This window comes from Natator depressus, chromosome 10 (genome assembly GCF_965152275.1).
Source record: "Natator depressus isolate rNatDep1 chromosome 10, rNatDep2.hap1, whole genome shotgun sequence".
Classification (NCBI taxonomy): Eukaryota; Metazoa; Chordata; order Testudines; family Cheloniidae; genus Natator; species Natator depressus.
In genome coordinates, this window is record NC_134243.1 from 50,051,460 (window position 1) to 50,064,362 (window position 12,903).

Here is a 12,903-nt window from a genome sequence, read left to right on the forward strand (position 1 = left end):
TTAATGTAAATAATTTGCACTTTAAGACTATACATATTTTTTAAGAATGTTAGATATTTAATTTTAATTTTTTTTAAAAAAAGTTTTGCAATTTGTTTTTAGGGTAGGGATGCAGACATTCTTTGTCTGGCAACACTAGAGAGAATAAATTTACAAACAGAGTGAATAATATATTAATGGTGAGTACTGGGAAATTCCTGCAGATGTAAAATAGCAAGCAGGTCAAGAAAATAATTATGGCTTTAAGCCAGAAAACAACAAGGAGCAATAATTTCAGGCTGCCTATTAACAAGCAAAAAGGAGGTAATATCAATTGTTTTTTACTTAATATAAAGCTTTGGATACATAATAAGTTTCTTTGTATACTAGCAATCATGATTTCATCTGTTTTGAACTAGGGACTGCAAATGTTTTAGTAACTAGACTGATGAGAGTACCCTTCTGGTGCTTGGGGAGGTTCTGTGTATTCTGTTTAAATTCTAGTTTTGTAAATTGCCAAAGCAATATTCAGTGAACATAACAGAAGTCTCCTTTTGCCTCCTGAAGAATACGGATTCTAAGGGGTCTGTTTTCCTTTATCAGCTACTGAAGAATGTTAGTGTCACTAAAATCTAGTGCCACATAAATGCCTCTTGATGTTGTTATCCGCATAATGTAGGCCACCCACCCCTACCCTTCCGTGGGCTTGAGGTGTAACCCAATCAATTTAGGGCACCCACTCCTACCCTGCCTGGGCTCGGGGTGTAACCCTCTATGGGATGGCGGGGCCTTTTCCCAATGAAAGAGCCTTTACACAATAATATCCTTAACTTGTATTTATTAGCAACTGATCAAGAGAATACACATGCTAAGGATACAATGCTCACCACTTCCGATAAAGCAGACAAACTTTTCCTGATGGCCAGTCAGGATTGAGTCATCTGGGCCTCCGTCTTCTGTATGGTGTGATCGGCAGGGTGTGAGGGTTCTGACAGCTTTGATCTTAGGTTGTGTCCTGGAGCTAAGTTCCAAATAACTTCTTTTTAGACTCAAGTTTATATAATTAAACTTAGGTCCTGCTTATCTGTACCTTAATGAATCATTTTTACTAAAGTATTATGAAACAATATTTTAACCAGTCCTGGCACATTACAAAACAATTCTTTAACCAATCCTAGCACATCACCTGCTACATACAAGAGTCAATTCAAATATTGTGAAACCAGTTACAAAACAGTCAGAAACAATTAAAGATAAAATAAAAGGGAATTGTGACTTGCTACCCTTGGGTCATAGATAGGGCCCTACCAAATTCACGGTCCATTTTGGTCAATTTCACAGTCAGAGGATTTTAAAAATCATAAATGTCATGGTTTCAGATATTTAAATGTGAAATTTCACAGTGTTGTAACTGTAGGGGTCCTGACCCAAAAGGGGGTCATGGGGTCAGGGGTGGGGGGGGGGTTGCAATGTTATTGTAGCGGGGTTGCGGTATTGCCACCTTTATTTCTGTGCTGCTGTTGCTGGTGGCGCTGCCTGCAGAGCTGGGCGGCCGGAGAGTGGCAGTGGTGGCTGGGAGCTCAACTCTGAAGGCAGCACCACTTCCTGCAGCAGCGCAGAAGTAAGGATGGCATGGTATGGTATTGCCACCCTGAGTTTTGCGCTGCTGCCTTCAAAGCTGAGCCCTCAGCAAGCAGCTGCCACTCTCCGTCCACCCAGCTCTGAAGGCAGCAGTGCAGAAGTAAGGGTGAAATGTATGGTATCGCCACCCTTACTTCTGCATTGCTGCTGGCAGGGTGCTGTCTTCAGAGCTGGTCATCCAGCTAGTAGCTGCCAGTCTCTGGCCACCCAGCTCTGAAGACAGTGCAGAAGTAAAGGTAGCAATACTGTGACCCCCCTACAGTAACCTTGCGACCAGTGTTCCCTATAATTTTTTACATCCATATGCAGAATGAATTTTGTTATGTGCACCAATATGGAGGTGTTGTGTGACACATCACCTTCATATTGGTGCACATAACAAAATTCATGTGGTGGGGGTGGGGCTGAGGGGTTTGCAGTGTGGGAGTAGGCTCAGGGCTGGGGCAGAGGGTTGGGGTCTGGGGGGATGAAGGCTCTGGCTGTAGGTGCGGGCTCTGGGGTGGGGCGGGGGATGAGGGGGGATGAGGGGTTCAGGGTGTGGGAGGGGGCTCAGGGCCGGGGAAGAGGATTGGGGTGGCGCTGGTGATGAGGGGTTTGGGGTGCAGGAGGGGGCTCAGTGCTAGGATAGAGGGTTGGGGTTGATGGCTCTGGCTGGGGGTGCAAGCTCTCCGGTGGTCTGGGGATGAGGGGTTCGGAGTGTGGGAGGGGGCTCAGGGCTTGGGCAGAGGGTTGGGGTGTGGGGGGGATGAGGCTCTGGCTGGAGTTGCGGGCTCTGGGGTAGGGCTGCGGATGATGGATTCAGGGTGCAGGCTGCCCCCAGGCTGCAGAGGGAAGAGAGGACTCCCCCCAGCCCACTCTCGCCACAGCAGCTTGGGCTGGGGTAGAAGCACCTCTCCTCGGTTGTGGCAGCTGGGTTGGGCTGAGGGAGGGACTCCTCTCCTCCGGCCACGGTAAGTGCGAGGCAGCTCTGTGCTGGGGCTGGCAGAGAGGGGCACCTCTCCCCGCCACGGCAGGTCTGCGCTGGGGCTGGCGGGGAGGGGCGCCAAAGCATGGACCTGCCATGGCAGGGAGAGGCTACTCTCCCTGCTGTTGCAGGTCTGTGCTTTGGCCAGTGGGGAGGGGCGCCTCTCCCCACCGCAGCCCTGAGCACCTGAGTGGGACTTAATAGGCAGCTGTGCGGTCGCGCAGCTTAGAGGGAACTTAGCTTGCAACCCCCTCCCCGCAACCCCCTTTTGGGTCAGGACCCCCAGTTTGAGAAATAGTGGTCTCCCCCATGCAATCTGTATAGTACAGGGTAAAAGTACACAAAAGACCAGATTTCACAGGGGAGACCAGATTTCATGGTCCATGATGCATTTTTCATGGCCGTGAATTTGGTAGGGCCCTAGTTATAGATTTCCCAACTTAAACTACTAAGTGTTTCTGCCAGACAGAGTGTTATCTTGCAAAGTTTTTCTTAAAACTGTTTTAAGGTGTCTGTTTATTTGGTCACTTGTTGGTGCAAGCCTTCTTAGGCCAGGAATCCTTTCTTAACAACCAGATATTCTGTTGGTTTGTACAGTTTAGATGGAATGTGACTCCCCACTTTTAGCTAATGGCTGCTGCTCCTTACTGTAGAAAGGCCTTAGACTATAATGTTGCTGTTGCAGAATGTTTTGCTTCAGAGTAACAGCCGTGTTAGTCTGTATTCGCAAAAAGAAAAGGAGTACTTGTGGCACCTTAGAGACTAACCAATTTATTTGAGCATGAGCTTTCGTGAGCTACAGCTCACTTCATCGGATGCATACTGTGGAAACTGCAGAAGACATTATATACACAGAGACCATGAAACAATACCTCCTTCCACCCCACTCTCCTGCTGGTAATAGCTTACCTAAAGTGATCATCAAGTTGGGCCATTTCCAGCACAAATCCAGGTTCTCTCACCCTCCGCCCCCCCCCCCCCCCACACACACAAACTCACTCTCCTGCTGGTAATAGCCCATCCAAAGTGACCACTCTCTTCACAATGTGTATGATAATTAAGGTGGGCCATTTCCTGCACAAATCCAGGTTCTCTCACCCCCTCACCCCCCTCCAAAAACCACACACACAAACTCACTCTCCTGCTGGTAATAGCCTATCCAAAGTGACCACTCTCCTTACAATGTGCATGAAAATCAAGGTGGGCCATTTCCAGCACAAATACAGGTTCTCTCACCCCCCCCCCTTTTTTTTTTTTTCCAAAAAACACACACACACAAACTCACTCTCCTGCTGGCAATAGCTCATCCAAACTGACCACTCTCCCCACAATGTGCATGACAATCAAGGTGGGCCATTTCCAGCATAAATCCAAGTTTAACCAGAACGTCTGGGGGGGGGGGGTAGGAAAAAACAAGGGGAAATAGGCTACCTTGCATAATGACTTAGCCACTCCCAGTCTCTATTTAAGCCTAAATTAATAGTATCCAATTTGCAAATGAATTCCAATTCAGCAGTTTCTTGCTGGAGTCTGGATTTGAAGTTTTTTTGTTGTAAGATAGCGACCTTCATGTCTTTGATTGCGTGACCAGAGAGATTGAAGTGTTCTCCGACTGGTTTATGAATGTTATAATTCTTGACATCTGATTTGTGTCCATTTATGCTTTTACGTAGAGACTGTCCAGTTTGACCAATGTACATGGCAGAGGGGCATTGCTGGCACATGATGGCATATATCACATTGGTGGATGTGCAGGTGAACGAGCCTCTGATAGTGTGGCTGATGTTATTAGGCCCTATGATGGTGTCCCCTGAATAGATATGTGGGCACAGCTGGCAACGGGCTTTGTTGCAAGGATAGGTTCCTGGGTTAGTGGTTCTGTTGTGTGGTATGTGGTTGTTGGTGAGTATTTGCTTCAGGTTGGGGGGCTGTCTGTAGGCAAGGACTGGCCTGTCTCCCAAGATTTGTGAGAGTGTTGGGTCATCCTTCAGGATAGGTTGTAGATCCTTAATAATGCGTTGGAGGGGTTTTAGTTGGGGGCTGAAGGTGATGGCTAGTGGCGTTCTGTTATTTTCTTTGTCTTTATTGGATACTATTAATTTAGGAGAGTGAGTTTGTGTGTGTGGTTTTTGGAGGGGGGTGAGAGAACCTGGATTTGTGCAGGAAATGGCCCACCTTAATTATCATACACATTGTGAAGAGAGTGGTCACTTTGGATGGGCTATTACCAGCAGGAGAGTGAGTTTGTGTGGGGGGGGGGCGGAGGGTGAGAAAACCTGGATTTGTGCTGGAAATGGCCCAACTTGATGATCACTTTAGATAAGCTATTACCAGCAGGAGAGTGGGGTGGGAGGAGGTATTGTTTCATGGTCTCTGTGTATATAATGTCTTCTGCAGTTTCCACAGTATGCATCCGATGAAGTGAGCTGTAGCTCATGAAAGCTCATGCTCAAATAAATTGGTTCGTCTCTAGAGTGTTTTGCAGAATTTATAGTCCTTCTCTCCTGTAGAATTTATTATTTTATAAATAGCTTTTGAATATATTCATTAGTAGTCAGACACAAACCCTTCCTAGACTATTAAGAAGCAAAGGTCATATTACATGTTACTGGTAAGTTATTTTTATAAATTAATGTGTTGGATTTGCATTAGAACTTAGATACTTTGGGCATTTTTAATGTAACCAATCTCTGATGGTGCCTCCACTAGATGTACATTTTTCATTTGTTCTATTCTTTTTCCATTCCTCTTAGAAAAGTTTAGATATCTGGATTGGTTTTCACCTTTCCCTAGGCAACCAGAGACTTATATGAATAATTTACTACACAAATGCAATATTTAGATAACGTGGGCTAGTAGTATAACCAAGTTATGTAATCATTTCACTGAAAGACCGTAAGACCAAACATTCAATGTAGAAAATCGTAATTTAAAGTGACACTCTAAGGTACAAACAGTAGGCTTTGTAAAAACAAGTTATGTCCAGACCTAAAATTCATAGAACTGTTGCAGGATTTTTTTCATTCCAATGGAAACAGCTTTTTAAAAAGAGAAATTCCCATCCAGTTTTTGCAACACAGAGATTGCGGCATTCCATTAGAGCTAAAAAATGAAATTAACTAAAAATGGCTTTAAGGAAAACTGAAAGTGACTAGTTTGTTTCATTGTCTAACACCAGTGAAATACACAACATAAACATCATAAACTTTAAATTAATTTTGATTTTAAAAATCCATTCCATTTTAATAAAAATCTGTTTGGTTGAAAAATCTAATGTAAGTAGCTGCATAGATGGGCCATTTTGCAGTATACTTTAACTATATGGTATTTGGCTATGCGAGTGCCCCTTTAGGTTAAGCAAGAATTGCATGAAATATGATAAAGCTGTCTTACCATATAAACTCAAGTTGTCTGTGTTCTTTATGGACTTTCTGTTTCTGGTTCAGTTGTGCAGGTTTACTGAATAAAATAGAGAAAAAAATCCACAGAAAATCAAAATGGCAATCAAGGGCACAGTTCAATGCTGAAAAATCACATTGCTAGTAATTGAAATACTGTACATAGCCGCTATGAAGTTATATAGGCAACTAAATGCAGAAATATTTTAATTGCATATTTTGTAAATTTGAAGACTGAAGGACACATGCTATTGTTTTTTTATTAAGAAAAAATCCCCATTCGTTAAAGTGGGGGAATTTTGCTTAAAATCAATGGTTTGATTGGCCTTGAGATAGTACACTTGTTTGACAATGAATGAGAAATCTATCACTGACTTTAAACTGGCTGGATACTCTAACAGATAGCTAGGGACTGACCATGAAGATCACTAAGAACTTCACTCGATAGTTAATTTCAAGGGTCAATATAAGTTATAGAATAAGGATCTAGAAAAGTATGTGTGTATAATTAAAGATAACCATACATTAGCAGTTAGATAAACATGAATTCAAACTTTTAAGCAACTTTTCACCAGTAACAGTCAACTATCAGTAAGATGCTGTGACGTTATCTGATTAGAGTATGACCATGCAAATCATTGTTGCTACCACTGTTATATAATTGCAACGAATCTTATCCAAAGTGTGATGCATGGCCAGAAAGGGTAAAGCAGCTTGCAGGCTAATTGACCCAGATTCAACCTTTAGGGACATATTGGTAGGTAATGTTTGTGTTTTTGTGGATTTACATATATATTGTTAGAGGTTAACAATGTAATCAAACAGTCCCTGTCTATGCTGTATTCTGTTAATTCAGAGATCAAAAGGAAGTATTCACATCTAAATGAACTGTAAACATAGGATATCACTGTATTCATCTCTCTTTGAAATGTATAGCAAATCACCTGAGAATGGTGGAAAACGGGCAATTGCCTTATGTTAATCCATGTAGGTAATTACCAGTGATGCTTAGGAAATAGGTCTACTTCAAAGTCTCCATGATTGCCTGTTGTTCACCTAAGGACTCCAACCTGTCAAGTTCCAACCTGGAACTGTATAAAACCCCCTTGGATCCTGATCCTTTTTATCTCAGATCGGCTTGACGCTTCATGCAGGGGAAGGGTAAGTCATAAGGCTGAAATCTCCAGTCCTGTCTGGATCACCCTGAGTATGAACATTGGACTATAACCTATGGACTAACTCTTTGCAGCGACAAAGCTCACCATCTCTACTATAAATCTAATCTTAGAACTGTGCTCATGTCTGTATGTATATTGATCTTTTAACCAATACTCTCTCTCTCTCTTCTTTTTAAATACATTTTAGTTTAGTTCAGGGGTTGGCCATCAGGGTAATCTGCTGGCGGGCTGCGAGACATTTTGTTCATGTTGACCGCCCGCAGGCATGGCCCCCTGCAGCTCCCAGTGGCTGCAGTTCGCCATTCCCGGCCAATGGGAGCTGTGGGAAGCAGCGGCCAGCATGTCCCTGTGGCCCGCGGTTTGCCAATCCCTGGTTTAGTTAATGAGAATCGGCTGTAAGCTTGTATTTGGGTAAGAGCCAAAATATTCATTAACCTGGGAGGTAATGTGTCTGATCCTTTGGGACTGGTAGAACTTTTTTATATGATGAATAAGTTTTTCAGTAATTCTCATCATATTTGACTTGGGTGTCTGGTTGGAGGCCTGAGGCTGGGTTGCTTTGAGGGAACTGTGTTGTTGGCTTCTGGGTAACCAGTGAGGTATTATAGAAGCTGTTTTGTCCTGTCTTGGTAAATCTAAGTATTGGAATATCCACCAGCTTTGGGGATTGTCTGCCCCATTCTTTGCAGTTCACACTAATTGAGTGAACTCAGTGTGGCTCCCCTGGGATTCCAGTCACAGATGCTCTGGCAGATAGCTCATTACAGGTATCTTTAGCTAAAAAGTGTTTGGATGTTTTACTTCCCTTTACTTTATTTGACTAAGGCCTGGTCTACACTAAAGCTATAAGTCGACCTAAGTTACGCTACTTCAGTTATGTATGTTCTGGTTTGTGATGTGGCAGCCGACGACAGGAACGCTGGATAAACACGGCTACTGTGGCAGATGTTCCAGACCTTATTGGAAAGCTTCATTCGACTCAGAGTATTTGCAAAGTCACAGAGCTATCAGTATTTGGATTTTGTAATTGAAGTCGATGTAACTTAGGTTGACTTACAGCGGCGTTTACACCATGCTGTGTGGACGGGAGATGCTCTCCTGCTGACTTACCTTTCGCCTCTTGTGGAGGTGGAGTACAGACGTCAACAGGAGAGTGCTCTCCCATCGACTTAGTGGGTCTAATTGACACGGCTGCATCAAATACAGCAGTGCCGATTTAGATGTAAGTGTAGAGAAGCCCTGAGAGAAGGTCAGTTCTTGGTGTGACTCAGGTTAAATTTGTGTCTTTCTTCAATGTAAGGTATTTATTCTGTCAATCTTACACTCAGATAAGAAGAGCTGATTCCACATTTTTAGAAGTAACAGGAAAGTTACATAGGGCCAGTTTCTTGAACATACTCTACTGCAGCAATTCCAAGTTCGTTCAATCATTCTCCTGTATCCCTCTACCTACAAGCTACAATCATCACCCTCCCACCTAACAGAATAAATAAAATACAGGGAGTCCTTAGACTTACGACACAATTCGTTCCTCAGAATTGCGTTGTAAGTTGAAACACAAGTTGAAACCGCTTTTCCCAAAGGAATCAATGGTATGAAGCAAAAAGAAAAGGAGTACGTGTGGCACCTTAGAGACTAACCAATTTATCTGAGCATAAGCTTTCGTGAGCTACAGCTCACTTCATCGGATGCATACTTGGAAAGTATAGAAGATCTTTTATACACACAAAGCATGAAAAAATGGGTGTTTACCACTACAAAAGGTTTTCTCTACCCCCACCCCACTCTCCTGCTGGTAATAGCTTATCTAAAATGATCACTCTCCTTACAATGTGTATGATAATCAAGGTGGGCCATTTCCAGCACAAATCCAGGGTTTAACAAGAACATCTGTGGGGGGGGGGGTAGGAAAAAAACAAGGGGAAATAGGCTTGAATAGAGACTGGGAGTGGCTAAGTCATTATGCAAGGTAACCTAAGTTAATTGTATCCAATTTGCAAATGAATTCCAATTCAACAGTCTCTCGCTGGAGTCTGGTTTTGAAGTTTTTCTGTTGTAATATCGCAACTTTCACGTCTGTAAGCGCGTGACCAGAGAGATTGAAGTGTTCTCCGACTGGTTTATGAATGTTATAATTCTTGACATCTGATTTGTGTCCATATATTCTTTTACGTAGAGACTGTCCAGTTCGACCAATGTACATGGCAGGCACATGATGGCATATATCACATTGGTGGATGTGCAGGTGAACGAGCCTCTGATTGTGTGGCTGATGTTATTAGGCCCTGTGATGGTGTCCCCTGAATAGATATGTGGGCACAGTTGGCAACGGGCTTTGTTGCAAGGATAGGTTCCTGGGTTAGTGGTTCTGTTGTGTGGTATGTGGTTGCTGGTGAGTATTTGCTTCAGGTTGGGGGGCTGTCTGTAGGCAAGGACTGGCCTGTCTCCCAAGATTTGTGAGAGTGTTGGGTCATCCTTCAGGATAGGTTGTAGATCCTTAATAATGCGTTGGAGGGGTTTTAGTTGGGGGCTGAAGGTGACGGCTAGTGGCGTTCTGTTATTTTCTTTGTTAGGCCTGTCCTGTAGTAGGTGACTTCTGGGAACTCTTCTGGCTCTATCAATCTGTTTCTTCACTTCCGCAGGTGGGTATTGTAGTTGTAAGAATGCTTGATAGAGATCTTGTAGGTGTTTGTCTCTGTCTGAGGGGTTGGAGCAAATGCGGTTGTATCGCAGAGCTTGGCTGTAGACGATGGATCGTGTGGTGTGGTCAGGGTGAAAGCTGGAGGCATGTAGGTAGGAATAGCAGTCAGTAGGTTTCCGGTATAGGGTGGTGTTTATGTGACCATCGTTTATTTGCACTGTAGTGCCCAGGAAGTGGATCTCTTGTGTGGACTGGACCGGGCTGAGGTTGATGGTGGGATGGAAATTGTTGAAATCATGGTGGAATTCCTCAAGGGCTTCTTTTCCATGGGTCCAGATGATGAAGATGTCATCAATATAGCGCAAGTAGAGTAGGGGCGTTAAGGGACGAGAGCTGAGGAAGCGTTGTTCTAAGTCAGCCATAAAAATGTTGGCATACTGTGGGGCCATGCGGGTACCCATAGCAGTGCCGCTGATTTGAAGGTATACATTGTTCCCAAATGTGAAATAGTTATGGGTGAGGACAAAGTCACAAAGTTCAGCCACCAGGTTAGCCGTGACATTATCGGGGAATAGTGTTCTTGACGACTTGTAGTCCATCTTTGTGTGGAATGTTGGTGTAGAGGGCTTCTACATCCATAGTGGCCAGGATGGTGTTATCAGGAAGATCACCGATGGATTGTAGTTTCCTCAGGAAGTCAGTGGTGTCTCAAAGGTAGCTGGGAGTGCTGGTAGCGTAGGGCCTGAGGAGGGAGTCTACATAGCCAGACAATCCTGCTGTCAGGGTGCCAATGCCTGAGATGATGAGGCGCACGGGATTTCCAGGTTTATGGATCTTGGGTAGTAGATAGAATATCCCAGGTCGGGATTCCAGGGGTGTGTCTGTGTGGATTTGATCTTGTGCTTTTTCAGGGATTTTCTTGAGCAAATGCTGTAGTTTCTTTTGGTAACTCTCAGTGGGATCAGAGGGTAATGGCTTGTAGAAAGTGATGTTGGAGAGCTGCCTAGCAGCCTCTTGTTCATATTCCGACCTATTCATGATGACAACAGCACCTCCTTTGTCAGCCTTTTTGATTACGATGTCAGAGTTGTTTCTGAGGCTGTGGATGGCATTGTGTTCTGCACGGCTGAGGTTGTGGGGTAAGTGATGTTGCTTTTCCACAATTTCAGCCCGTGCACGTCGGCGGAAGCACTCTATGTAGAAGTCCAGTCTGCTGTCTCGACCTTCAGGAGGAGTCCACCTAGAATCCTTCTTTTTGTAGTGTTGGTAGGGAGGTCTCTGTGGATTAGTATGTTGTTCAGAGGTGTGTTGGGAGACAGGCCAGTCCTTGCCTACAGACAGCCCCCCAACCTGAAGCAAATACTCACCAGCAACCACATACCACACAACAGAACCACTAACCCAGGAACCTATCCTTGCAACAAAGCCCGTTGCCAACTGTGCCCACATATCTATTCAGGGGACACCATCACAGGGCCTAATAACATCAGCCACACAATCAGAGGCTCGTTGACCTGCACATCCACCAATGTGATATATGCCATCATGTGCCAGCAATGCCCCTCTGCCATGTACATTGGTCAAACTGGACAGTCTCTACGTAAAAGAATAAATGGACACAAATCAGATGTCAAGAATTATAACATTCATAAACCAGTCGGAGAACACTTCAATCTCTCTGGTCACACGATTACAGACGTGAAGGTTGCAATATTACAACAGAAAAACTTCAAAACCAGACTCCAGCGAGAGACCGTTGAATTGGAATTCATTTGCAAATTGGATACAATTAACTTAGGCTTGAATAGAGACTGGGAGTGGCTAAGTCATTATGCAAGGTAACCTATTTCCCCTTGTTTTTTCCTACCCCCCCACCCCAGACGTTCTTGTTAAACCCAGGATTTGTGCTGGAAATGGCCCAACTTGATCATACACATTGTAAGGAGAGCGATCACTTTAGATAAGCTATTACCAGCAGGAGAGTGCGGTGGGGGAAGAGAAAACCTTTTGTAGTAGTAAACACCCATTTTTTCATGCTTTGTGTGTATAAAAGATCTTCTATACTTTCCACAGTATGCATCCGATGAAGTGAGCTGTAGCTCACGAAAGCTCATGCTCAAATAAATTGGTTAGTCTCTAAGGTGCCACAAGTACTCCTTTTCTTTTTGCGAATACAGACTAACACGGCTGTTACTCTGAAATGGTATGAAGGAGAGATTGGTTCCTGAACCAAGGCTTGATACAGTATTTTCACCACAATAACCCAAATTATTGTACTAAATGAAGTATAGATGACTAATATTGCAACAATTTATTTACTGTACACTGTATTTGGTAAACAGCATTAAAATAAAGATATAAACTCCCATGCGCTGCTCAGAATGCTGGCAATACAGGCTCAGAAAGCCAGGGAGAATGGCACAATGGCTGAGCAAGGCTCAGCCAATCACTGTTCAAGCTTTCTGATTGGCTGAGCCTGGGGCCGGGAGCCAAAAAAACCCAAGCAGCATCCCTAACGGGCAACAAGCTACCCTACTGCCTCAAAGCCAATCAGAAGTGACCCCTTCCAGCTCCATACCAGTATAATGCAACCAGGAAGTGATTTCAAGCAAACCGTATACAAGTTGAGCGTTGTCGTAAGGGCAAAACGAGCATCATAGGGTCGAAACAGGCAGTTGATTGAAAAGCGTCGTACGTGGTGTCCGATGAAAGTCGGGCCTCATAAGTCCAAGGACTCCTGGTACTTCTTTGACCCTCCAAAATAAAATATTTGACTTTTAGCACCATTTTATTTGTAATTATCAATGTTTCAGCTGTGTTCAAGGAACAGAGGAGGAACCCTCTAGTAGCTAAATTTAATACCTGTAATTTTCCATAACTATTAAGTTTGTTTTCATTAAACATTCAGGCACAGCTTTCTCAGATCTTCTAGTTGTATTTTCCTTTGCTTCTCAGATTAGTAGCCAGAAGCCTGCCTGTCTGATTTCTGAATACCGTTCAACATCTAACTGCTGATCAGTGCTTCTCTCCAAGAACTTTTCCCCTCGTAAGTCCTTGCAACATCTCAGACTAATAGCTGCCCACCTTCTTATTAAATGACCA

The 12,903-nt window shown here is 43.8% G+C and overlaps 1 long non-coding RNA gene across 1 annotated transcript; it reads right to left on the reverse strand.

Annotated features, from left to right (window-relative positions):
- Positions 1-934: 934 nt before the first annotated feature.
- On the reverse strand, positions 935-12,518 carry LOC141994615 (uncharacterized). The gene is made up of 3 exons (XR_012641186.1): positions 12,380-12,518; positions 5,978-6,043; positions 935-1,000 (listed from the first exon to the last, which is right to left on the reverse strand). It is a non-coding gene; the product is annotated as an uncharacterized LOC141994615 (long non-coding RNA).
- Positions 12,519-12,903: the final 385 nt, after the last annotated feature.